General features: G+C 41.7%; 2 long non-coding RNA genes across 2 annotated transcripts; one reads left to right on the top strand and one right to left on the bottom strand.

Annotated features, from left to right (window-relative positions):
- The first annotated feature begins 636 nt into the window (after positions 1–636).
- LOC310837398 lies at positions 637–27,792 on the top strand. The gene is made up of 4 exons (XR_014560525.1): positions 637–725; positions 2,087–2,253; positions 23,271–23,373; positions 27,666–27,792. It is a non-coding gene; the product is annotated as an uncharacterized lncRNA (long non-coding RNA).
- On the bottom strand, positions 9,651–11,212 carry LOC310839613. Its single transcript, XR_014561552.1, has 2 exons — positions 10,897–11,212; positions 9,651–10,519 (listed from the first exon to the last, which is right to left on the bottom strand). It is a non-coding gene; the product is annotated as an uncharacterized lncRNA (long non-coding RNA).

Raw genomic sequence — 27,792 nt, 5'->3', positions numbered from 1 at the left:
GCATGCCTCTCTTCTTCCACGCTAGCCTTTCCCATGGCTTAAGGCAGTCTCCGACGCTAGGGCTACGTCAAGATGTGAAAACCCCATTGCTGTGAGCCCTGCACATCACTCAAGGGCCTGCCCATGTTATCATTTGGTTGGGCCAACAGCATCACGATACTGGTAAAAGACTTCTGTGATCTGAAGATAAACCAGAGTATGCACCTCCATACTGGTGAAAGGGCAAAGTCTGCCCAATTCCTAATCAGTTTATTTATATAAAAATGAAATGAAATGAAACCTATGTTTCACAGCATTTTAATCAAAATGTGGCAAGGTACTTTGTACTTCCTGTGAGATATTTGCTACTAACCTTTGCCTTGGGTTACGAACATAAAACGTGAATGTGTCAAAACATATTTTCTCTCCAGCTGAGTATTTATATAGTCTTTGGAGTCTACACAACCTTTCCATAAATACATACCAACAGCTTTCTAGGTACATAAATCCCAGATTGTCAAATGAGGACAGTTATTCAGCCTCTTGGCTATCTTCCTTCTACAAATAGGTTTCACATAAACATGTTACAAAACTGGTATGTCTATGAGCTTTAAATTTAATGGGTGCATGTCTTTATCATACTGTGTACAGATCCATTCAGACTGGAATTAAGTGAAGTCAGAGAAACATAGAATTCTCCTACAGATAGAAAAAACATACAGACAGAAGAAACAGGAACAAATCAAGTGAGCAAAAGTTATCTGGAAACAATGGCTCTAACTTTTGCCATTGAAGTGGATATCCTCCCAAACTGTAAATAAAATTGCTGTTTTTATTTATTACTCAGTTTGGATGGCTTCCTTATGCATGTGAGATCTCTGTTGCTTCTATATATGCAAGAGTTTCCTCATTCACTTAAAGAAGGTGCAGTTCAGCATATGTATTCCTTCTAGAAACACAATTATCCCCTATTTAAGTGAACAGAGGGAGTCTGATTGGGTGGGGGTCTTCACATAATGTAAGGAGCCAGCAGGCTGGAGTCAAAGAATCAGAGAGCAAAGCACAGGCACTACTAGGACAGCTCACAGGGCCAGGGACTGACTAGTCACCACATTGTCCCCCTGACATTGGCAGGAAGAGAAATCACAGCTAGTCAGTCCAAGAGGAATCACAATACCTAGGAAGCCAGCAGGGATTCTACCAACCCTCTATAAGATCTCTTCTACTCTTTGATCTAGTGTGGGGAAAATGTCCATGAGAAAACGTAGCCCTGACATTTGTCTGCTATTCCATCATTCACCATGGCCTGCCTCTGATCCACATCTGCCTGGTGTGGTATCTGGCTTACCAGCCCCTCACAATGTGTTCTGTACCTGGTTGTTTCGGAACCTGACCACCTTCAAACTCCTGACATTCCACTTTGCCTCTGTCTGATTCCATTCTGGTGCCACTTGCCTCTCTTAGCTTCAGGCATGCTCCAACTCTAAGGCTACAACAAAATGTGAAAACCTTATGGCTATGAGCACCACATATTTTTAAACCTCCGTGTGTTCAGCAGAAAGGTCTGCACAGGGTTTCTAAGCATGTTCTGCTAAATATGCTTAGAAACTTCCCTTCAACCAGACACCCCAACTAATTAGGGCTTCTGATTGCAAGGAGGTTTCCAAGCAGGTTCCGTTGAACTTAGTAAATCTGTATAGGAATTTATGCTAAATATGAGACTGCATGCCTGGGGCCCCTGTCCCATCCCGTTTTCAGCCCACACACATTTCAACCCCCAACACCTAATTGAGGCTCTAGCTTCCTGCTTACCAGTATAATTTCAAAAGCTATCAAGAAGATCTTAAACAGCCACATTTTCTTGGAATGTCCCAAACCCAGAACAAAGTTATGCTGAGAAAAAGATAAGGCACTAACAAGGCTAGTGTAGACGGCTAATCTTGATGTGTGAATGAGTCAACAGCAGTCACAAGTCTTTGCGTTTCAAATAGCTGCTCACCATGCTTTAACTGCTTTTTGCCTAGCCAGCCAAGAGAAAAGCTCATTCTCCATAGGTCCATTATATTCAGTTTAAGCAGTTGTATTTCTGTTCCTGAATCTATTGCAGAGTATGCATCACAGAAAGTCCTCTATGCCACCTACACATACACTTAAGGTGACTTGCAACAAATTAAAAACAACAACACCAGAGCCCTGTGCTTTCAGATCAACTGTTCAACATCCTGTTTCCCACACTGATGAACCAGATGACACTGGAAAATCCACAAGCAAAATGTGAGGCTCTACCCTTCTCCTATTGTAGTTCTCCAGCTATTGAAATTAAGAGGCATGCTGCCTCCAATCTGGATAGCCCCATAGCTATCATGACTAGTAGCCATTGACAGCTTTTCTTCTGTGCATTTGCCTAATTCCATTTTAACACTGACTAAACTGGCACCCATCACCATGTCTTATGCTAGCAAAATCCATAACCACTTCCTTTGGTTTGTCCTGAATCTTCAACCATTTTATTTTAAAGTGTATGTGTTGGTGGGGGGTGGGGGGGGCAGAAAGAGACCATGGTTCCACTAGCACATGGGTAGGCAAACTAAGGCCCATGGGCCGGATGCGGCCCAATCACCTCCTAAATCTGGCTCGTGGGCGGTCTGGGAATCAGCGTGTTTTTATATGAGTAGAATGTGTCCTTTGATTTAAAATGCATCTCTGGGTTATTTGTGGGGCATAGGAATTCGTTCATTTATTTATTTTTCAAAATATAGTCCGGCCCCCCACAAGGTCTGAAGAACAGTGGACCGGCCCCCTTCTGAAAAAGTTTGCTGACCCCTGCAGAGGTTCCGGGTGTTGCAATGCCACTTCCTTAGTCCTGGCAGAATGAGATTCTCCTACACTGAAGCTTCTGACGCAGTGGGGATTTCCCAGGCCACCTCTCAGGGCAAGTCCCTCTTTTCATCTCCAGTTCCAGTTAACAATTGATAAGCTCCTTTGTTCTTTGGCTCCTGACCTGCTTTCTTAAGTGTTTGACCAATATGTGAGTTTCAAGGGGTTTGCGCTAGAATCTCTAAGGAAGGGTGCTGAAATGTGGTAAATATATTGTAATTGAATACGGAAATAAAAAGACTGGTAAGACTGTTGGTTGTAAGAATAAAGTTAAGGTTTATTACTCGAAGTAAACAAAGGCATTTTGAGTGCAGGGTTTACTGTGGCCTGTATGGGGCCAAGATGTTCACACTAACACATGCTAACTCATACTGACTAGCTGGAGCTAATTAAACTTTGAGAAGCTGCGGGAGTGAAGAAAAAGTCTGACAGGGCGTAATTACTTTACCAGCAAGTAGTACTTAAAAGAGAAGGAATCAGTGAGGAGACAGAACTTTCTGTCTATTCCCCACCTTCACACACATACTGGTTCAGGTAAATAATTGCAAGCGTTATCGCTTCACTCCCCAAAAAGGGGAGTCAGGCCATGAGGTCATGATACCAGCCTAAGGAGCTGGCCCACCTGTGAGGCAAGGTGAGGTGACCACCTCAGGTAGCAGGATCCACAGGGACAGGAGATCCCAGTGTAGATCTTTATTCCCCCCATGTTCCTGATGTAGGTCTTCACTCACCCCTTCTTCCCTGGCAGAAAGTGTGGAACCATTTTGTGGTTCACCTCAGTCACCAAAATGTCTTGGGCCAGCCCTGCATTTGGATTGCCTTCTCCGTGAATAATAAGTCAGGCAAAATCCTAGAAATGAAGGCCTGGGAGAGGCTTGCCTTTCAGTCTACCTTTCTACCAAGAGGCAGGACTACTGACTCTCCCTGCTAGTACATCTCAAAGAGCAGAGGAGAAGACACAGGGGAGGGGGGAGTCCTTATAGAGTGAATGGCTTAAGATTGTTCATGATGGTAAGGCTGTGGTTGCAGATATCAGAAACTGCTGCTAATTCTTTTGCCTTGGAAATGTAGCACTGTATTTTTCCACAAGTAGTATTTTTCCTGTAGTTTACATACTGTTAATTTCTACTTGAGTCCCACTGCTTTTAAACAAGAAAACAAGATTCATGGGCCTAGGTCATGGCTCTGAAGTCAATCATAGGTAAGATATAATAACAACCAGACATAGCTGGAGGCATTAAAAGTAGCTCAGCAGGTTTTCTGAAAGATATACCACTGCTTGAATGTACATGATGATTTATGTCAACGTGAACTGTGACTGCCTTTGCAGTTTTGTCCAGTTTAATCCAGGATGACAGTTCAAATATTTCTTCAGAAATGTCCGGAAGAACAACTATTACTGACTGATCTTATTTCTTAGAGAACTTATTTGTGTTCCTCAGATGATTCTATTTTTTTACTACATTTCTGGTTGATGGGATGGACTTACATGTTCTTTTACTTTTTTGGTTGTGGGGTGAAAGTAAGAGATTTGTAGATTCTTGTAGATTTGTAATTTTAACTGATTAGTCAGCAAACCAAAAGAAAACACTTTTGATTACTTAAGTATTTTTTTTTTTTAAATGACAAAAGTTTAAAATGATGGCCTTCTCCCACACATATAGGAACACAGGAAGCTGCCTTAGAGTGTGTTGGGCCTTTGGTTCAGCTAACTCAGTTTTGTCTACTCTACACTGACTGGCAGCCACACTCTATGCTTTCAGGCAGGAGTCTTTCCCTGCCCCATCTGGAGATACAACACAGGGATGAAGGCTACTTCTAAAATGATACGATCTACAAAATACATGTGCATTGCGTTATCTAAAAAGAAAATCTAAATACTTGCCTGGGAGTGAGCCCCATTGGTTGATGTAAACATGTCTAGGATTCCACCATGTGGCTGCAAGCACCCTTGCAAGATTACACACCCCATTGAGTTTAATGAGTTCTACTTCTGAGTAACTTCTGAGTAAAGGTGCCTTCTAGTTTGCAGCAAGGGACACGGGTGACGCTGTGGTCTAAACCACTGAGCCTCTTGGGCTTGCCGATCAGAAGGTCGGCGGTTTGAATCCCCGCAATGGGGTGAGCTCCCGTTGCTCAGTCCCAGCTCCTGCCAACCTAGTAGTTCAAAAGCACGCCAAAAAGTGCAAGTAGATAAATAGGTACTGCTGTGGTGGGAAGGTAAACAGTGTTTCCGTGCGCAGTATTGGCCCTAGGGTTGAGGGCCCCTGAGCCCCTTAAAGGTCTGAAAGCAACTTGGACATAAATTTACCCTTTATTCTTTACATGAATAGAACAGCATTTAATGTGATTGGCTATAGACCACAGCAGAATGATTATATACCCAAAGTTGCAATGAAAGCATAGATAAATGTATCGTAGTACATTCCTTGTGGTTAATTTTTATTACAACTGGAATGGAGACTAATGTATTAATAGTCAACACACTGCAAATACACAAATGCAAGACATAAACAGAACCGAAACAAGCCATTACCTCTCCTATGTAAACAGAAATAGCAGAACAACAATACAAAATCCTAAAAAATTGCTATCATGTACAGGAAAAAAGGCATAAGGACAGCTCCCGACCAAGGAAGTTGGTGTGGATGGACCTGTCTTAAATTGGGAAAGGACTTCTATCTGTTTTTGTAGGGAAGGGCTTGTTTGCTTGCAATCCTACTGAGTTACAGATAAGGCAGTCTGAGAATGACTGACTTTAAAAGCAGCAAGCAGACTTTAGTACAAGACTCCGTCCTCTAAATTGTGGGGTGCCAGGTCATTGCTCAATTTGCCCCATCCTTAAAGTTGCCATAAGGGGTTTTAAGAAGGGGTGGTTCTTTATTGATTGGTTGGCACTGCCTGCTTGGTTAGTGGTGAATGATTTTGGCAACTTGACTATGTTTAGCTAGATATTCTATAGTGGATTAGATAGGGCCATTATTATACACTCTATTGTTTCTGGTTTGCCGTTGGATTTTTTGGCACTCTGGATAATGTCTGACAATATATTCAATATTGAATAAGATAGGGCAGCTATTCTACTGTTTCTGGTTTATCTTTGCATTTTTGCCAGCTGATTATGTCTAACAAAATATTCTTTGCTGGATAAGATAGGGCAACTGCAATACAGTCTATTCTTTCTAGTTCTTTGTATTTCCTGCAAATGTTGGTGTCCACCTTTGACTTCTGACTTGCTCAAAAACAAATCAAGCTGCTACATGTGTTCCTGCAGTGTTTGATGGAACACTTGTTGCATGTTAAAGCTGTCTGTAATGCCAGACATTACCGTGGGCTAGGATGAAGAGATGGATGCAAAGTTGGGCAAGCTTAAAGGGGATATTGCCAGTGGGTTTGTGTATTAATATATGGGAATGGAGCTGTAAGTTGGACTAGTCATGAACAAAATTCAGTAGCTAACTCTTCAACAGAAGCAGAGTATGTCTCTGCTGCAGAAGCAGGGAAAGAAGCACAATGGCTTAACCAGATTTGAGAGGATCTGGGAATGCCGGATTCTAAACCCCTTAAGCTTATGGAAGACAATCAGAGTTGTCTGAAATTGGTGCAATCAGAGAAGATAAATACACATTCTAAGCAAGCAGACAAAATGTTACACAATAAGCGATTTGAGCCAGAACGGATTTATTGAAATGCAGTATTGTCCAACAATGGAAATGACAGCTGATATTTTAACAAAGCCTTTGTCAAAAGAAGGTTTTGAGAAGTTACGTGCTAAATTAAATTTGATTAATTCAAATTAGGACATGGGTGGCGCTGTGGTTTAAACCACTGTGCCGCTTGGACTTGCTGATCAGAAGGTTGGTGGTTCGAGGCCCCACGACAGGGTGAGCTCCCATTGTTCGGTCCCAGCTTCTGCCAACCTAGAGTTCGGAAGTATGCAGTGCAAGTAGATAAATAGGTACCGCTCCGGTGGGAATGTAAACGGTGTTTCCATGCACTGCTCTGGCTTTGCCAGAAGTGGCTTAGTCCTGCTGGCCACATGAACCAGAAAAATTGTCTGCAGAAGCGGACAAACACCAGCTCCCTCGGTCTGTAGAGCGAAATGAGCGCTACAACCCCAGAGTCGTTCATGACTGGACTTAACTGTCGGGGTACCTTTACCTTTACTTTTTTAAGCAAGCAGACAAAATGTTACACAATAAGAGATTTGAGCCAGAAGGGATTTATTGAAATGCAGCTTTGTTCAACAATGGAAATGACAGCTGATATTTTAACAAAGCCTTTGTCAAAAGAAAGTTTTGAGAAGTTACATGCTAAATTAAATTTGATTAATTCTGGAGGCTAAGGCCCGAAAAAGACCCAATATGGAGGCCAAATGGCCAAAGTATTGGGAAATACTAGAAAAAGATGGAGACAATTGGAAATTGCAGAGTTTGGAGAAAATGAAGGATAAAGTGCGAGACTGGTTACATTACGCTCAGATTAAAGAAGTCTTTAAAAATGATAAAAAGTTAGGGTTCCAGGTGGAGAAATCGAAGTTGGAAACAGAACTGTTAGAACCTAAGACTAAGGTACTTTCAAGAATGTATAACTTGCTGTTGAAATGGAACACACAAGACGAAATGGTTAAATCGGTTATGATAAAGTGGGCACAGGACATTGGGCATAACATTATGTTTGAGGACTGGGAAAGGTTGTGGACCACTGGGCTGAACTTCACTGCATGTAATGCTCTGAAGGAAAATGTAATGAAAATGATATATAGATGGTACATGACCCCAGTTAAACTTGCCAAAATATACCATTCGTCTGATAATAAATGTTGGAAATGTAAAGAAAATGAAGGAACATTCTTTCACCTCTGGTGGACTTGTCCTAAAGTGAAGGCCTTCTGGGAAATGATATATAATGAGTTGAAAAAGGTATTTAAGTATACCTTCACTAAGAAACCAGAGGCCTTCCTTCTGGGTATTGTCGGCCAGAAGGTGCTAAAGAAGGACCGAACATTTTTTATGTATGCAACAACGGCAGCAAGGATACTCATCGCTAAGAACTGGAAAACTCAAGATCTACCCACACTGGAAGAATGGCAGATGCAGCTGATGGACTATATGCAACTGGCCGAGATGACTGGCAGAATCCGAGACCTGGGAGAAGAGAGGGTTGAAGAAGACTGGAAGAAATTTAAGATTTATTTACAAAAATATTGTAATTTGGTTGAATGTTAAGAAGGATGCTAGATCATAAATAACTGTCCACCACTAAATTAGATTTGAATTTGATGATAAGTGAGACTAAGGAAAATATAAACCTTTTGGAGAACTGCTAGATTGTATCTAAATGAGCGGATATAAGATTGTAAACAAGATGATAATTTGCTTGAAAAAACTTTTTAACGATGTAAGTGGGAGCGGGAGACGTGAGGGAGTCCAAAGAAGTGATGAAATTATGTTATGATATAAGTAATGTTGTTTATTATTTATGCATTTGTATTCAAAAATTTTAATAAATATTTATATATATATATAAAAATTTGATTAATTCAAATTAGGCACAGTGAGAAGGGAATTGTAAGAAAAACACTAATTTGATCAGTAAAATGTCTGGCATCTGGTAGCTGGGGCTTTTGTGTTGTGCTCTGGAACTGGCCTCTCTCTTTGGGTGTTCAGTTCAGTTACAGAGACCAGCAGTCATTCTTGCCACATTCTTGCCTCTTGATGTTGTTTTTGTTTTCCTCAGATAGTGTGTTATTGTGTTACAATCAGGGGTGCCAACTTGGGTCCCAGGTTATGGGTGCCCAATGGCACCTACGACATAACATGATGTTATGACGTTGTGACATCATTACGTCAAGTTACATCAACATCATGCAGCAGCACTTCTGAGGCCTGGCAGGACCTCCGACACAGCTTTTGGTAGAAACTGTAAGTTGCATTGGAGCCTGCATTGTGGGTGCTGAGCATCCACAAAAAAATAATAATTGTGTTTCTCCAGGCCCCCAGGGCCCCCTATCGTTGGCACCTATGGTTACAATTTTCTTTATTATTAAAGTTTTGTTTGACATGTATGTGAGCTGCTTACTTTGCTAAAAGAAAAGGAATTCTGCTGAAGAATGGCGGAATATCCTTAACTGGGTGAGTGAGGGGATATTCCCAGTCTGACAGGAGGATTGATTTTTTAATCACCCCCATCATCCACAACAGTTCTTGCATTTGAAGTTGCAACTGTGCTGGTTACGAAGTTTCAGCCTTCCTGGGGTAAATTCCCATGGCCATTTCCTCCTGCTTGAAGTCAATATGAGTTGAATACTTAATTGAGCTTGTTCACTGTTGAACAAAACTTGCAAGTGGTTCAACGATTACTCAGATTGTGAGTCAAACTATGCGGTTGCAACCTTTTCAGTAAAAGTTTGATCCCAGATCTCCCCAGCTTTAATATGACATGTGATATCAGGAAAAGGGATTCAATAAAAAAATATCATCTGTAAAGTATACACACACACTAAAATTCTACCCACTTGTCTACAACTATATAATTAAGAAGATCTTGTTTCATACAAGGGATACAAACAACACAAATACGCCTAATGAATAAGAGAAAGATTGTCCCTTAGGGTTTGGAGTTATGGAACACAAAAACCTGGTAGCCATAGTTACCTTCTGCTGTTTGTCCAGCAGAGAGATTGGATGGACACACACACAACCCTAATCTCTGAGTGGTGTGATATTGCAGGGATTGTGGGTGCTTACCCAGGGTTTGTGTTTCCCTTGGAATAAGGCACAGCAGAGAATGTGTGTTGTATACGTGGTTTATTTACACACATATATAACCTCAGCCTACAATGGAGGGGTTCACAGCGTCAACGCCCCAAGATGGTCTTGTTTCTCCCATAGCCACATCATTGGATTTAATGGCCTGTCACCCAGGTGATCACCTCATCAGGAAGCCAACCAGGCTTATATTTTAACATTGGCTGGATCCAGGGGTTAGAAGGGTCTTGGTGTACAGCCTACTGCCTCCCACAAAAAAACCCATAAAACACACACACACACACACACACACACACACACACACTGTACTTCTTCCAAGGAAGTCAGGGTGACATAGATGGCTCACTCCTCCTTTTTTATCCTCAAAACAATTGTGTGATGTAGGATAGGCTGAGAAACTCAAATATGTAGGTTAAGCTGAGATGCTGATCCCATATCATCCAGTGAGCTTCATGACTGAATTGGGATTTGTATTTTGGCCACTCTCTACTCGGTGCAACCTTTGGCAACTTAGTGCTCTACAGATGGTTTGGACTACAATTCCCATCACCCCTAGCCAGTATGGGCATGCTAATAGGAGCTGTAGTTCAAGGTATCTGGAAGGCGCCAGGTAGGGAAAGCTGCTCTAGCAACTAGACCACACCAACTCTCAAATGACAGTAGACTGAAAGTGAAATCTGTTGCTTATCATCAATCATTAAACACTAAACTTTGAAATAGTAACATCATTACATCCTATTAGCATCTATGGCTTTTCTGCACTGGAGACAAAGACCAAGGCTGCACTTATCAACCCAGAACTTCCTTTCTCTGTAGAAACATGGGAAAAGTCAACACACTATGATTGCAGGGTAAACACTTACCGGTAATACATAGGTTTCCTGATAATTCATCTGAAAGCATTTAAATTAACTTAAAGGTAAAGTAAAGGTACCCCTGCCCGTACGGGCCAGTCTTGACAGACTCTAGGGTTGTGCGCCCATCTCACTTAAGAGGCCGGGGGCCAGCACTGTCCGGAGACAGTTCCGGGTCACGTGGCCAGCGTGACAAAGCTGCATCTGGCGAGCCAGTGCAGCACACGGAAATGCCGTTTACCTTCCCGCCAGTAAGCGGTCCCTATTTATCTACTTGCACCCGGGGGTGCTTTCAAACTGCTAGGTTGGCAGGCGCTGGGACCGAGCAATGGGAGCGCACCCCGCTGCGGGGATTCGAACCGCCGACCTTTCGATCGGCAAGCCCTAGGCGCTGAGGCTTTTACCCACAGCGCCACCCACGTCCCTTTAAATTAACTTACTATTTGCCAAATGCTTAGAATCTATGCTGTTAGCTCGCCAAGATGTATCAACCAGTTGCTGTAGGCAGAAATGGCCAATTTTGTACCTCATCCCTGCCCCCAAAAGCCCCACTGCAGAGTGAAAGGGAGTAGCTTCCACTACTACCCACACAAATTGGTTCTCTGCTGCATTCTGGCAAATGGTTATCAGGAAAATAGCAATATCTATTGGCGTTATCTCATGTGTGTTCACAAGCTACTAATGGCTCAGCACAACTCTTCATTGTAAGGAACAGTGACTGTTCAGCTTATCAATATATACAACATAACCACCTGGGCTTCTGGTTTTGAGACTTATCGAAGATTACCCTAAATATATATTTGTACTAACATACAGCTCTCAAAGCCATATTACACACACAGAGGATGAAAGGGCTCACAAGCCCTAAGCCAACAAATTGAGAGAAGTACATTCATGCTGTCATTAAGATATATGCACACAGATTTGATCCAATATTAGAGTGAGGCATCCTGGGCAAAGTAGCTGGGAAAGCACCTGCACCACCACCAATTTTTGTTGCTGGGATTTCCTTTCCTCCCCCACTCTAAGCTTAAACAGCTCTTCAAGCTGTTGTGGCAAATCACAATGGTACTCTCCTAGATGACTCAAAGTGCTGGGTTTGACCTATAAAGCCTTAAATGGCTGAGAACCACAAGATTTCAAGGACTTCCTCTCCATATGAACTGACCTGCAATCATCATCTGAGGCCCTTTTCATCTGCCTCCTCCATGAGAGGTCCAGAAGGTGGCAACACAAGAATGGACCTTTTCTGTGATGTCCCTCTGCTTGTGGAATGTTCTCTCTAAGGAGGTAATGCTTAAGGAACTGCAGTCTTTCATCTAAAAAAAAAAAAGAGAAAAGAGAAAAGAGCACCTCCCAAACAACAACAACAACAACAACCCAGGTCTCCCTAGGGACTATGCTGCTGGGAGGTTTGAACTGTTATAGAACTGTTTTGAAAACTGGGCACTGTGGATTGAAGTGGGGTATCATTGGAGGCACCAGTGAACTGGAGCACTGTGTGTTCTGTACATGTGCTCCTCTTGCAATTTGTGAAATGACAATGCCATTTTTCATGGAGTCTTATGAGTGATGGCCATTCCATCCCCCTCCTCTGGTGAAACCAACAATGAGCATTTCCATAGAATTCCCACAGTCAGTCTACCAGTAGCCTCAAATGCTTCAGTGGGCAGTCACTTGGGGGGTTGCCAAATATATTCACTTGTCTGAATCTCTGACATTCTTTCCACCACCACCATTTGTTTAGTCTGCACCTAGAAGGAAGTCTCATCACAGTTCTGACTCTCACTTTATCTGGCAAGAATCGTACGACAGAGGACCTCAGCTAGAGAAGAATGAAGATAAATGAACATTGGTGCCAAAATTCCAGGACATGCCCATGTGTATTGTAGGCTGCATCATATCCTTGTTTAATATTGTTGTCAGTACTCATGGCTTCACACGGGCACAACTTAGTAAAAACACCATTCTGACGTCAGACATCAAGGGGAATTTCCTTCTATTACATTCAGCAAAAAAGGAAAGGAGGTCATCTTTCATAACTGATATAAATAACTAACTGATGTTACAACACAAGGAAACAATCCACATTTGCATGAGTCATAAATGATCAGAAAGAGAGAGAAATACGTCTGTCTGTCACATCTATTTGAAATATAATCTGATCTGCAAACAAAAGTGCTAAGAATACCAAGATGAGTCAATTTAAGGCCAGAGCTTCTTTCATTTTGAACTTTGTGTATTTGGGAAAATGCACAGAAAGAGCCTAGAAGTGCGTTGCTGAGTATTCATATGAAGTTTGTAGTCAAAAGTCATGGTCATGAGTCTAGGTTCCGCAAATCCCTGTTCTGGGTGTATGCACACTGCAATACTCAAAGCTATTGTTTGGAATGTAAAGCCTGTTCAATGCACACTTCTTATATCTCCCACAAATCTTTCTTGGTAGCTGAAGACAAGTTATATGAACACAGAATTTTATGATATCAGTTGAAATATGCTAGGGCTCTTGACCTGGATGGGACCTTCTCTCTACTACTTGGCTGCACTTTCCATTACATAAACCACCCGTAGAGAGGAGCAGAGAGGGTCCTGTCCAGGAAGCCATGGGCTCAAGCTGCAGAGAACCCCCAAAGTCACTTGTGCATGCCTGACATATCCAGGGCATCTGGGCATTTTGAGCACTGCAGCTTTCATTATGTTTGGATGAGCCAGACATGCACAGGAGTCTCCAATGCCTCTCTAGAGCACATGCCCCTCCTCGTCTGGTAAGTAATGCAGAGTAGAGATTGGTAGAGAAAATCCTATCCAAATTGGGAAGGGCAGTTTACAGGGAAGCGTCTAGCCTTTGACATATTCCCACTGACATAATTAGGCCTTCTTGGCACAGAATTGATTTCTTTTAAAAAGTGATTAATTTTGACCATCCTACATTTTAATGGATCTATTATCATTGGTCACAGGGAAACCATCTATTGCCAATTAATCCATTATTTCAGCTCAATAATACAGAATTACAATTTATTCCATACTTGGGCCACTAATCACTTTGCCTATAAGCAGGCATTTAAAGACTACCCCCCCTCCCTGTTTTACCATTGCACTTGTAAATGCAACAACTTACTTTTTAAAACTGCTAAGGGGAAAATAATTTATGGCACCTGAAACTTTGTGTGTATTTTGCAAAGCATGAAGGAACCAAGCCATTAAAGGTCTTATAGATTTTCTCTTGTTTTTCAAAACCAAACCTTGAGTTATGACTTGGGGGAAATGGGGAACCATTACCTAATGAATCTAGACTTTGAAAAATATTATTCCCTTGTAGTTTTACTTTGCTTGAATAGGTCTCATATAGTGATGTACATTGAGCAGGTTTGTAACGGACTGCAGGGGGAATAGAAATGTAAGTTCTGTAGTTAAAAAAGCATGCACACATCAGCCAATTTTATCTAGTCAATTTTGTTGAATCTTTCTCATTGTGGCATGTTGTTTAAAAAATAATCTAGGGCTCTCAGAAATATTACCAAAAGGAGAAATCAAATTTTGAAATACAAGTAAGGGTTCAAAGAGCTGTGAACCAAGGGTGGCTTTGGCTAAGTGGAAATTCAAAACTGAGAGTTGCTGGTTTCCCCCCAAAACTAGCTTGCAATGTGGTATGTGAGCTGACTGTGTACAGGAAGAAGTAAAAAAAAATTCTGGCATAATTCTGGCAAAATTCTCAAGCTCTTTGCTTGAGCCTCTTTGGTTCCTGTCCTCTGAGACCAATGAAGGCAAATTTGGTGAAGTTAATGAGGGAGAACTTCATTGAAGCAGTTCATTGTCAATGTTTGTTCAAAAATTGGCACTGCTTGTATGCTGTGAGAGCAAAGGAGTAAAGTGGCATTGTAAACATTTGATCAGTGATGCTAGTTGTGTTTATATTTCTTAAATTAAAAACACAAGACTGCACGCACACAATAAAAATCACCCTTAATCTTCATGAAATTTGTGGAGTTCAAAGCTTCCCACTGACACACTTTTCATTGCAAAATTCACACATAATTTTGTGTACAGGGTAGTCCTTCTTGGGTGTTGTTACAAATTGTCCCTCACAATGCTCCCAAATTTCAATCAGCTGCCACTTGCTATTTTTCTTATGGAAACAAAAAAAAATCACTTGTAGCCTTAAATGTCCTAGAAATGCATTGAATTTTGCTATTGGGTTGTGTCTACTACCCTAGTCAATAGTAAGAAATAAGGGTAGTAAAATGCATCATCATTTTTAAATAGACGAATGGTCTGGGAATGGTCAAGAAAGTTTTTTAGCTGTCAGTAGGTTGCCACAAACCACCAAGGGCAGCTTTCTTGCAGGTTTCTTAATGAGGTAAGAAAAACATCTCACAAAATGTTAATTTTAGTGAATGTTAGGTACCATTAGTTCTCAGCTGTAACAAAGTTTTTTCTAGACACTTTACAACAGGCATAGGCAAACTCGGCCCTCCAGATGTTTTGGGGATACAACTCCCATCATCCATGACCACTGTTCCTGTTAGCTAGGGATAATGGGAGTTGTAGTCCCAAAACATCTGGAGGGCCGAGGTTGCCTGTGCCTGGTTTACAACATTTTCAGGACATTCTTTACTTTAAAAGTTTTTGTTGTTTGTAACTGAAAATAAGCCACCATATAGTGGAAATCTCATTGGGGTTGAGAGTCCACCATCTCCTGTGAGATAGGTTAGGCTGAGAGGCTGTGACTGGCCCAAGGTCACCCAGTGAGTTTTCTGGCTGAGCAGGAATTCAAACGTTGGTCTCCCAGGTCCTAGTCCAACACTCTAACAAATAATTGCACCTTACTAGCTTCCTTTGTGCATCCCATTGTTTTCTGTTTATTTCCATGACACTTTCCAAACTTCAGGAAGTCTGATTCTTTTCCAAAGTAGATTTGTGGTGCTAGGTGAGGGCATCAGAACCTTTAATGCAGTTTAACTGGGCAAATGGAAAGTTCCAGTATGTGCAAGAATACCTCCTGTGAAATACTGACCATCCGGAGTCACCCTCCCTGAATTCATTAAGAGGCAGTCAGTGAGGATTTCCCATCAAACACAGTAACATAACACAAATTAAAAAGGGGCAGAAGTTGAGCGCCATGGGGGGAAAGTTTCAGAAGACAGAAAAGTCTGGGGCACTGTCTAAGACCAACCTAGAGGTTATAATATAAAGGATGATGGATGGGGAAGTTTGCATCAAAAACAAAACAAAAAATTAAGCAGGCAGCGTGTACCTGTGTGTCCTTAATTGTTTTATTGTACTGTAGTGTCAGTAACCCATTATGACAGAGGAGTACATGTGGTCCCATTGATTGTTAACTGTCCTTGGGTGTGGAAGGTCACAGCTCAGCCCCACCACTGTTGACTCAATGTGTGACCCTGGCCAAATCACCCATTCCATCTTGGTTTCCACTTCTGTAAAATGAGCAGGTCAGAGGCTGAATGAGGGGAACGTAGCCTCATCCTACCCCTTTTCTGGCAATTCAGTTTCATTTTATTTGTTGGAAGAAAGGAGAGTCCTCCAGAGAGACGTTGGAACTGTCTTTGCAGATCACCACCTTGTAGCTTCATTTTCCATGGCCACCCTCACACTGTGAATATTGGTGACATACTATGCGGGGCTATTGTGATGGACAATACACTTCACACTTTGAGAGTATTATAAAAGATATGCAGCAGTATTTGAGACTGTTGTTAGCTGAGAAATAGAAGCAAAAGTACCATTGACTTCCATAGCTTTCAACAGGAGAAACTGAAACACGTGTTTAACATTCCCATTGAGTAATGGGGTTCAGAGTCACTTAACAGCAACTGAATCATGTCCATAGTCTTCCGGTTATGTAATGAAGAGCTGTGTCTTTAACATCATTAAAATAAATAAGCAAATAAATTGAATGTCACATCCTTCCCACAATAATTCTACAGCAGGAGGTTTTCCCCAGCGGATGCAAATTTTTGCTGCAATTGTCTTTTACAAGGGACGGGGTGTACAGCCTGGGGGCGAGGATCATAGCTGGCGGCAGGAACTATTAGCCGCTGGCTGCATCTGCCTATCCTATTCTTAATGCCGTACTTTATTGGTACATAACCACTGATAACCATCAGCACCCACAAGGCGTGTGTATAACTTCGTGAATCTACTTTTGCTATATTAATCAGAAAACAACATAAGAAGTAACTTTCTAGGAAACTGAGAAATTATATTTCATGAAGTATGAATGGGACGTGGGTGGCGCTGTGGGTAAAACCTCAGCGCCTAGGACTTGCCAATCACATGGTTGGCGGTTCGAATCCCCGCGGCGGGGTGCGCTCCCATCGTTCGGTCCCAGCGCCTGCCAACCTAGCAGTTCGAAAGCACCCCTAAGTGCAAGTAGATAAATAGGTACCGCTTACCAGTGGGAAGGTAAACGGCGTTCCATGTGTGCTGCGCTGGCTCGCCAGATGCAGCTTGTCACGATGGCCACGTGACCCGGAAGTGTCTGCGGACAGCGCTGGGTCCCGGCCGATAGAGTGAGATGAGCGCACAACCCTAGAGTCTGTCAAGACTGGCCCGTACGGGCAGGGGTACCTTTACCTTTACCTATAGAAGATCTACTAACATGAGATGTTATACTGGAATGTGAGGACCAAACTAGCAATTGTGTGAATTGGTTTTTCAAGCAAGGGGGTTGTATTGATCTGCATTGGGACCACCATGGGGGTAAAGGGTTAAAATCCTCCCACCCCCACCACTTGCGCACCTGCTAGGGTCCAAATCCACATCAAATATCTGGCCATGTGATCATTTCAATAAGGAATCATGGAGCCAGCATGCTATGTAGATTTGGCCATGTAACAACCTCATAAAACCAAATCAAAGTAAGGGCATCCTGTTCTTCAGCTAAGTAGGAGAGCATCTCTGACTTGTTTTACAATACATACCCCCTCCAATTATTGCTGGAAAAGGAGGCATGTTTTGCAGAGAACATTGCAAATGCAGGGCCCGATATTTCGGCTCAGTCCTGGAGTTAAACTTGTGTTTAAATATCTTCCATTGAAGTTGGTGGGGTGTAAAAGAGCTGAAATTTGACAAGGAAAAGACCCTGTAGGCTCTGCCTCAGACACTTTGAACCCAAGCATCTAGCTGTGCAAACTGGCTGACATTAGATAGGGTCCTACTGGTTTCAACAAAGACAAGGATTTGGATCTCCTAATTTTCTAAACTATATCCTGTCGGTAAACATTGCTAATGTATAAAGGAGCGAGTGACTCATCAGTGTAATGAACTATGAACACACACATTGCTATTTTTTGGTAACTGAGTATGTTAGGCTATGAGAATAGAGCAACTCTATAAAGGGCATCAGATGGAAAAGCAAAATATCCTGATATGAGGCTTTAGAAAACTGAATCCGACAAACAGAGGGGCCTCACCCAGTAGCAAGGTGAGCAAATACAGGGCGATTTATCTTCAAGTGCATTAAGAATCTTTTGCAGCAAACGTTTGCTGAAGGCCAGATCACTGCACAAAGCAGTACAGCGAGAAGCCAGGAGTGATTAGAAAGTGGGAAGCTCACAGCCTCACCCAGAATACTCACCTCTTAATCACATTATCAGCAAAGGAGGGCTTTTCCTCATTGTTAGAGACCGTGGAATCACAGGGTTTTAGCTTCTCTGTAAGGTCAAAGAATGAGTCACTCCGCTAACACAATGCAGAGAATAAATTTCATTGCTGCACACAATGGGGGACAACAATGTAGACTGGGGATAGCCAGCTTCTATATTCTCAGGGTGATGCCATTTTCTAGCCAATGTTCTGGGAAATGGATGGTGTGCTTTGCTGTGCAGTCCAACTGCCTCTGGTTGAACAATAAAGGCATCGCCACATATATCTATTTAATTTATTTATTTAGAAAGATTGATGAAGCAATCCCAAACCTCTCACAAGGGTGTACATAATTGTAGATGAAACACAGCTAAAACCACAGAACTATTAAAAAACAAATACAGTAGTACCTCAGCTTAAGAACTTAATTCGTTCTGGAGGTCCGTTCTTAACCTGAACCACCACTTTAGCTAATGGTACCTCCTGCTGCCTCCTGCTGCCGCTGCTGCACAATTTCTGTTCTCATCCTGAAGCAAAGTTCTTAACCCGAGGTACTATTTCTGGGTTAGCGGAGTCTGTAACCTGAAGCGTCTGTAACCTGAAGCGTCTGCAACCCGAGGTACCACTGTATACATTAAATAATTCTCAATAAAACACAGATGAAAATCAGTATTGCAATTATTTCTAAACACACACTAATGTAAGTAACTGCATTATTTGATTGGTTAGGCTTGCTGAATTTTTTAATTTTTATTTTTCTAATCAGCAATATTTTAAAAAATATTGAGGGTGCCTGCCTAATGTCAACAGCAGTAAGTGTTTCACAATTGTGGGGCACAATTATATAATTAAGGCAACATCATTTATGTGTATAGAGCCTGATGAATGTATGTGCTTCCTGTGAGAGTGCCCTCTAGTGGCAGATTAGCAGTGGCCCATTGCCTTTCTGTGCAACCTGTATGGAAAGCAAATTATATCCCATTGTTTCTTCCAGAAACGATTGTCCAGAGCTTTTTTACCCACTCCTAAGAGTGATGTGGGTGGCGCTGTGGTCTAAACCACTGAGCCTCTTGGGTTTGCTGATCAGAAGGTCGGCGGTTCGAATCCCCACGACGGGGTGAGCTCCCGTTGTTCAGTCCCGGCTCCTGCCAACCTAGCAGTTCGAAAGCAAGTCAGAGTACAAGGAGATAAATAGGTACCACTCTGACGGGAAGGTAAATGGCATTTCTGTGCACTGCTCTGGTTCGCCAGCAGCGGCTTAGTCATTTTGGCCACATGACCCGAAAAAACTGTCTGCAGAAGCAGACAAATGCCGGCTCCCTTGGTCTGTAGAGCGAGATGAGCGCTGCAACCCCAGAGTCGTCCACGACTGGACTTATAAAAGGTAAAGGACCGCTGATATTTAAGAGTGAAATTAAAGTGTGGAGCATCTCCCAGTTTTGGGATGCAAAATTATTTTCCTTGCTACTGAAACTCTGAGCAATCTTTTTTAAAAAATAAACAAAACTAAAGTTGATTAAAACTTGGTGTGACACAGTTGTTTGGTGGGGGGTAGGCGTGGATCTGGCCCATTGCGTGTCAGCTTGCCATTTCTGATCTGGACAATGTTCTTTAATATGTTCACCAGGCTCCACACGACCACATGGAGATGATGAGGAGGCATTGGTTCTAGCAGCATCTCCGTATGAAAGCTACTGGCACACCAGTTGCAATTCAAGTGATCATGGCAACCTTTCTGCAGCTGCCAGGATCCTTGCAACACCTTTGTGTCCACTCTTCATATGGAGACATTGGTTCATATATGCAGTGCCTGCTCCAAGCAGTCTCAGACAGGTTGCAAATCCATTAGCAGCAGTGCAATCTTAAATTTCACCCTCTGTTTCCCCTAAGAATAGAGTTTCATCTTCAGATGGTGCACAGTCCTTTTCCTTCAGCTTAGGATCTCATGTCACACAAGAGAATGGATAGGCAAACTAAGGCCCGGGGGTCGGATCCGGCCCAATCACCTTCTAAATCCGGCCCGCAGACTGTCAGGGAATCAGCATGTTTTTACATGAGTAGAAGGTGTGCTTATATTTAAAATGGTTATTTGTGGGGCATAGGAATTCGTTCATTCCCCCCACCCCAAAAATAGTCTGGGCCCCCCACAAGGTCTAAGGGACAGTGGACCAGCCCCCTGCTGAAAAAGTTTGCTGACCCCTGCACAAGAGGGACATACAGAAAAATGTCTGCCCTTAGCCAGTGAATGAAGGACACAGATAATTGTTAGAAAGCTTCAAGTCGGGCAAAACTTCTCTTTTATGATCAAAGTACTTCTTCTGAACTTTTTTTAAAAAGAGGGCAGATTATGCCTACTTTTTAAAAAGATGATGATGAAGAAGAAGAGTTTGGATTTGATATCCCGCCTTTCACTCCCTTTAAGGGGTCTCAAAGCGGCTAACATTCTCCTTTCCCTTCCTCCCCCACAACAAACACTCTGTGAGGTGAGTGGGGCTGAGAGACTTCAAAGAAGTGTGACTGGCCCAAGGTCACCCAGCAGCTGCATGTGGAGGAGCGGAGACGTGAACCCGATTCCCCAGATTACGAAACTAACGCTCTTAACCACTACACCACATGAAAGTTATGAAAGTTATGAAAGATAACTTGGGCTGGAGAACCTTTGGCCCTCCAGATTTATTTATTTTTGGACTACAATTCCCACCAGGTCCAGCCATCATGGCCAATAGGCACTATGGGAATTGCAGTGTAGCGACATCTGGAAGGCCTAAGGTTCCCCAGCCCTGGTCTAACAATCATTAAAGTAGCTCTGCCTTTAAAGTGAAGCAGATTTAATCTTAGTTACCTTCCTGGGATTCTGCCTTGGAATTTTCTTGTATTGTTCACACCAGAACTCCTTGTAGGGAGTCTGTCATGAACAACCAGTGTATAATAAGCAAATAAAGTAAATATTTTAGTTAGGAGTAGTACTAAACTGGTTGACCCCTTTTCTATGTATAACCATGAACATGATATACTTTATATCACTCCCCAAAAGGTTGGATTGTGAAAATGGGTAAGCATCTGCATTTAGAAGGGAACAGGTTCATGAGTTAGTAGTTCATGAGTTCCCCCTTCCTGCCTCACAGCCGGAAATTAGAACTACTTAAACTTCTTTGGTTAAGAATATGCTCTGCAATGATCCTTATTTAAAGTGAAGAGAATTCAGATAACTTTTTAAGAATCTTGAAGGTCCTGTTTTATCATTGCATCAAATGTTTGCTCACCATTTCCTAGACTGAAAACAGGAATTTCTACAACTAGGCCGTTGAGGTAATCAAAAGAGTTCAAAAGATAAAATTCAGCATGAGAGAATTACCTGGATAGGTTCCAGCAATGGGGCTGATTGATTAATAATAATAATAATAATAATAATAATAATAATAAACACACACACACACACACATTAGGAAATATTTAAACATTTGGGTCTCTGCCCAGCACCTGAAAAATTTCCGATCGGAAAGCAACTGTCTGTTAGTTAGATAAAAGGCCAGAGTGAAGAGTTAAGTCATGTGAGCTAGAAGGTGGAAGTAAAGCTGCAGCCCGGAAAGGTAGAGAGAGAGAGAGAGAGAGAGAGAGAGAGAGAGAGAGAGCCATGCCTAATTTCTGCTGGAATCCAAGGCTGTGGCTATGGGGGACGTCTTGGGCTGTGAACCTGTCCATCACAGGCCACAGCTGTCAACTTTCAGATTTGAAAATAAGGGATCAGCAGCCTCACCTATCCTGGTGACAGTCTACGGGATATCTAACAATCTGGGATAGCAGCGGGAAGCAGTGGGAAATGGAGCTGGGATAAGGGAATTTCCCGCAAAAAAGGGGAATGTTGACAGCTATGTCACAGGCTCAGGTTGTATATATGTGTAAATAAGCCATTGCTAAAAACACCACAGTCTCTGCTGTGCCTCCTTCCCAAAGGAAACACAAACCCAGGAACACCTAGAATCTTGCACCGCTCAGAGACTGGGGTGATGCACAACAATACATTATCTTTTTCTTTTAAATAAATTTTTATTAAGATTTTAAAGGTTACAAAGAGAGAAATAGAAAAATAGAAAAATTTCAATTTAAACAAAAAAAAAATACATAAGAACAAACATCATCACAGAAAACAAAAGACAAAAGAAATCAAACCTTTACATAACTTTCTTTCCTTTGCTTATTTCCTTGACCTCCTCACACCTCCCTTTTTTGTATTCTAGTTCAGTTAGATATTTCAGCAAATCCTTTCCAGCTTTGTTTTTATCCTAATAATTTATCTTAATATACTGTAATTTTACATTCTCATCTTTCACCAATTAACAACAACAATACATTATCACCAAGTTTCCTTACAATGAGTTGCCAGGTCCCAGTCTTTTAAGACTTCAGTGTTCAGTACATAACGTGCTGCCTAACTACATATAAAATTACAACCTACAAACATGACAACTAGCAATTGTGAAACATGATATCTTAGAACAGAAACTAGGTGTAAAAACTAGATGTATTTAAAAACAAAACTACCCGGTGCAGCTCTCCGTTGCAAGGGGAAAGTCTTTTTTGTACTCCACTAAGAAAGAACAATGTACAAAAAATTGCTCATTTGAAATGCATTTGGGCCTCTTATGTTCTGTCATCAGCCAGATAGGACAAGGTCTGCAGGAGGACTGATACTTCTAGTACTATTTACTCAGGTTTGCAAGAAAATAATTTCAGTGTCAGTTGGCACTTTGATAACATTTAACTGGCCGTTATCAAATGAGAAGGAGCATTTCCAAAAATGGCAGCAGTATAGAATTTGTACTAATGTAGCAGCTTTGAGTTCCAGGGCAGTGGACACTTCTCAAAAACCCATTTTGTTGGTAGCTGTTCATTATTTTTATTTAACAATCTAATATTTGTTCATTTATATAAATTTCTCTCTTATACTTCATTCATACATTTTTCCATTTTCATGTTTCACTCATTGCTTGCATACTTTCAGCATTTCTGGCCTTTGACTTAAATAAATCTTTCCAATTTGTTTTATTTTTCGTCTGTCTCTGATTCATTTCTGATTACCGCTACTAGTTCACTGGAGCAAGCTTACTGGAGGAAAATGGGAGAATCTATTTTCAAATGGTTTCTATAAGCACATTTATTTATTTATTTTTGCACACTCCAGCTAGTGAATGGGCATGATGTGCATCTGAACAAGCATTCTGTTGAAATAAAAGGATGGCATCTGGAAAAGCGCCTCTGAGATGTGCATCAAATAGAATTTAATGGTGAGTTTCCATATTTTTATGTGCATTCAATTGCACATTCCGATGTTCGTCTGATTTACTACTGCAGTTCCTAAAATAAATGTTAACCAAGACACACTGTGGCATTTCCAGAAAAAATGATTGAAATAACCATTGGTTGGTTGCAGCCCACCTTTCACCAAATGGCCCAAGGGTGGCATACCAAAACACCATAAGTAAGTGCAATGCACAATTACAATCATAAAATTAAACCACAAAACCTACCAATTTCAGAATAATGAAACAGGAGCACAGATATCCAGGGCACAGCAAAGCAGAATAATCACAGACATCTATTCAGCTGAGGGCCTGGGGCAAAGAGGTACCCCTTTCCAAGGATCCAAGCTTTCACTCAACTCAGTGTGCCATTTATTTGCACCCAACATTTTGTGCTCCATTATTCAGCGATGACGTGCTGCTAGTTTTACTGATGTGATAGAAATCCATGCTAAAATGCATGACAATGCAATCTATGAAAGACAACTGGGGGGGGGATGAAAGGGAGGCGCTGAAGTCTGCTGTAAATCTGGTCATAAGAACCCAAGCCGTTAGAGAGGCACCAGAAAAATGAAATCAAAGACAAACTTCCATAGGTAGCTGTGTACTTTATTTGGGAACTTCTCCATTCACTCTTCAGTGTATAGTGCAAACATTTTCTCTCTACTGAACAATCAGAAGACCACTTTCCTATACATGAAACTGCAACACCTGCCCACTCGTTTTCAATCTACTGTATGTATGAAATTCAGTCCTGAAGCTGGAGCCTAACTCTTTTCCTAATGTATTATTATTATTATTTTCTTTTTCTACTAGCCTGGCTTTATTTCCTTTGTTTAAATCTACCAGTCATCTTTAGAATCCTTGCAAGCCACATATGTCAATCACAACATTTCCCTGAACATGCGGGTATCAGTTTATGTATTTTTGTTGAACAATGATATGTTGTTTTATCTTTTATAATCTTTACACTGTCGTTTCTCCCTTTTCTAATAATAAAAAAATGAAGTCCCATGTTCAGGTCATAGAAAAGTAAGTAATATGGGCAACAGTATTGCACTTGCACAGTGACCCCATGTTGGGTCCATCAATCTCAGTTTAGGCTGGGCATTTTTACCTCATGCCAGCCTATTTCTAAAGCCGTCTGTATTTAATTTACCGCTCCTCTCTCACTTAAAGGGTTATTGTGTTGGCCTCAGTCACTGAAATATCAGTGGACTGGACTTTTCATGAAGAAAAATGGTTGTTCATGACAGGTTGTTTATGAGGTTTGCTTGATTCATTGATCTAGATCATGTCCACATCTATGTTCACAGAGGAATTTTCCCTAGAAATTATGGAGAGATGCTACCAGCGGATGACTGAATAAAAATATCACATATAATTCTTCCTGAATAAGCACCTCAGAATGCAAATTTAGCAGAGTAAGTAAATATTTTGTGGGGTACATACACAAAGCAGGGCTGGCTTTAACATTAGGCTGAGGGAGATAACTGGCTCAGAAAGCAGATGCTGGAGAATGGGTAGCACTGGCAGGATGTTAGAGGACAGAGTTCCATGTGCCATGTGACCCAGTCCAACCCTAACCCCCAAGCTAGCCTACTGTCTCCACATGCAGTAAAGGCAGGGTGGGGCAGTAGTACTTACCTGACTTCCTGTCACCAGCATTGCTATGACATACTGGGAGAAGGAGATGGGTATTGGCAAGGTCAGCATGGTGCAAATGCACTGGCAGATAACCAGGTTATTAAGAGACTTGTCCCATGGTGATGGATTGCAGCCTTAAATGTTTAGCAGTAATTTAAAAAGCCAAATAAACTTTCTCAGCATCATTTCCAGGAAAAGGTGAGCATGGTGAATTAAATGGAAAGTCTGAACTCAGAATAGCATTGTGAAAAGCATAGGAGTTTTTTATTGGATTCTTTTCTCTGCGTCATTGGTCATTCATTTAACAATAAATTAAGAGGAGATCCAGTGATCTGATATGTTCTGGGTGGCAGTTGTAAACACAGTTATTAAATCAGGCCAACCAGTATCAAAAAATTGAGAGGAAAATGATGGGACAGGGGACAACTGTGGAATGACTATGGGTGTTGATATAGAGCAGGTAGAAAAGCCTCTTCATGAGCTGTGAGAGATAGAAGAAAACTTGGGAGTTTTCAATGATAATCTGATTGGCATCCCTCTGTCTTGGTAGACAATGGATGAGTGCACCTTTGCAGATGAAGTCAGATGATTGGAGAGTTACAGAGTCCGCTGTGGCTGTAGAGACATGTTTTGTTGTGGCTGGGACAGATGAAAGTGTCCAGTTGTGCTGCTGCAGATACTCCATAGGTTTACTCCTTCGCCTCTTCTCCTGAAGATGTCCCACAAGACAGTGCGTATGGATTGTTCCTCAGAGTTTACTCCCAAAGCCTTTCTCACAAATGAGTATAGCCGCAAGGCAGCAGAGGTTTAGGATCAGAGTTTTCCTTCTCCTTGATGGGCTACCTTCCCAGGTTGACGAGCTCCACCTGCCCTTCATTTCCCTTTACAGCATGTGCAGAAACTGCCTTCTTGTAGATGCACACACAAATGTGTGCCTCTTCAAAGGAAAACACACATAAAAACAACTGTACAATAAATACAACACCTAAAACCAGTATAAGAAGATGGCAGCAATACTACAGTAAAATCAAAATCAAGTTTCAAAGAAAGAGATTGTACTATACAGTGGTACCTCGGGTTAAGTACTTAATTCGTTCCAGAGGTCCGTTCTTAACCTGAAACTGTTCTTAACCTGAAGCACCACTTTAGCTAATGGGGCCTCCTGCTGCCGCCACGCTGTCAGAGCACAATTTCTGTTCTCATCCTGAAGCAAAGTTCTTAACCTGAAGCACTATTTCTGGGTTAGCGGAGTCTGTAACCTGAAGTGTATGTAACCTGAGGTACCACTGTATAGGATTTTCTTATTTGCTGGAATAGCATCATGGGTGCTTTGAACTGTTTGCTAGTAGCCTTCTTGTGGTGCCTTTGCACTTGTGGTGGGTTGTTGAATTGTTGTGTTGTCCTCTAAATCTTGTGTTTGCATTACCAGTCTGTGTTGCAAATGATTAAAGTCAACAATTTGCATGCCTCTCTTGTCTTCTCTTGAACTTCCTGCTTTAACTTCTCGGCAATTCATGATTAACTTGTTGATGGGGGGTGGGGGCGGGAGAGGTCTCTGCTGCTGCAATGGTGCAATCGATGAATTCCTCGCTAATTGTGCTACTTTTCTTAATGTTTGGTCACATCTGACTTTAAAAAAAAAGAAAGATTTGCACTCCACCCATCTTAAAAACTCTCTGCAGGTAATAATAAATTAAAACAATTATCCAAATGCTGTTAAATGCCAACCAAAACACACAACACTGTCAGGATGCTGTCAGCAGCTCCCAGTTGGTTGCCCAGGAAAGTATAAAGACAAGGAAAAGTTTATTACAGTCCTTTTTTATTTCAAACTTTACAGTGAGAGGCTATAGAACCCAGCCTCTTGGATAATGGTGGTGTCCTGAGTGAACCTCCACCCTCTTTTTCTCCCACTTTCTCATTTGTCATTATCATCATCTTCTCCTCTATGGGTGCTGCTAAGTGCCCCATGTCTTTGAGCTCTTTGTTCTCCTACTTTTAAGGTTCACCGGTTTCTGGGAGATGGTGGGTCTGGAATGCTTTCTAATGTGTCAGCCAGCTGCTGCTCTGGCTCTGCCTGCTCCTCCTCTCCCATGATTCCCCAACTTTCCCCCTCATCTGCCTCTGAGCTGTGACCTCCTGCAAACCACTGTTGTAAATCTATACTGTCTTCCTTTTCCTCCTCCCTGGAAGGGTCAGGATGAGGAGGTGGTCTCCACCATTCCTCCTCCTCTGCCCAGACCCTGACACACACTAATTGCAGAGTGTACACTAACATGATCTCCATTTTATATGTCAGAAGAAGAAAAGGAAAAGATAAAATGTTTGCCTTTTTCCTTTGATGTAAAATATTGAACTTAATATTCAAAAAATCTGGAGATGTTTAGATTAGAAGTCTTTCCTGCAAACAAATTTAAAGGTTCTCACCAACATTTGGGATGCAAAATGTGATGTTCATTTGTTAACTTAGGTGCCTGAATGAAATTAGATTTTTAGTTTAGAGGAGGGTTTTTAAATTATTATTATTAAAAAATGTTTTTTAATGGCCACTTACTGTCCCTATGTGAATCTCTCCTGGACGTTGTTTCTCATTGTGAGTTCTTTGCTGCCTTTGTGTTCCACTTATTTAGTACAGAAGAAATCCTCCTTTCAAAGGGATTAGCACAACTGTGGAAGCATCAAATCTCCAACCAACAAGAAATAAGTGGTGAGACATTGCGCATCCCATGTCCAGTAGCACATGCTGGCCTCCCATCA

Source organism: Podarcis gaigeae (assembly GCF_964106915.1).
Source record: "Podarcis gaigeae genome assembly, chromosome: 1".
Lineage (NCBI taxonomy): Eukaryota > Metazoa > Chordata > Lepidosauria > Squamata > Lacertidae > Podarcis > Podarcis gaigeae.
Note: the sequence above shows the minus strand (reverse complement) of the source record. Positions and strands in the feature narration are given on the sequence as shown.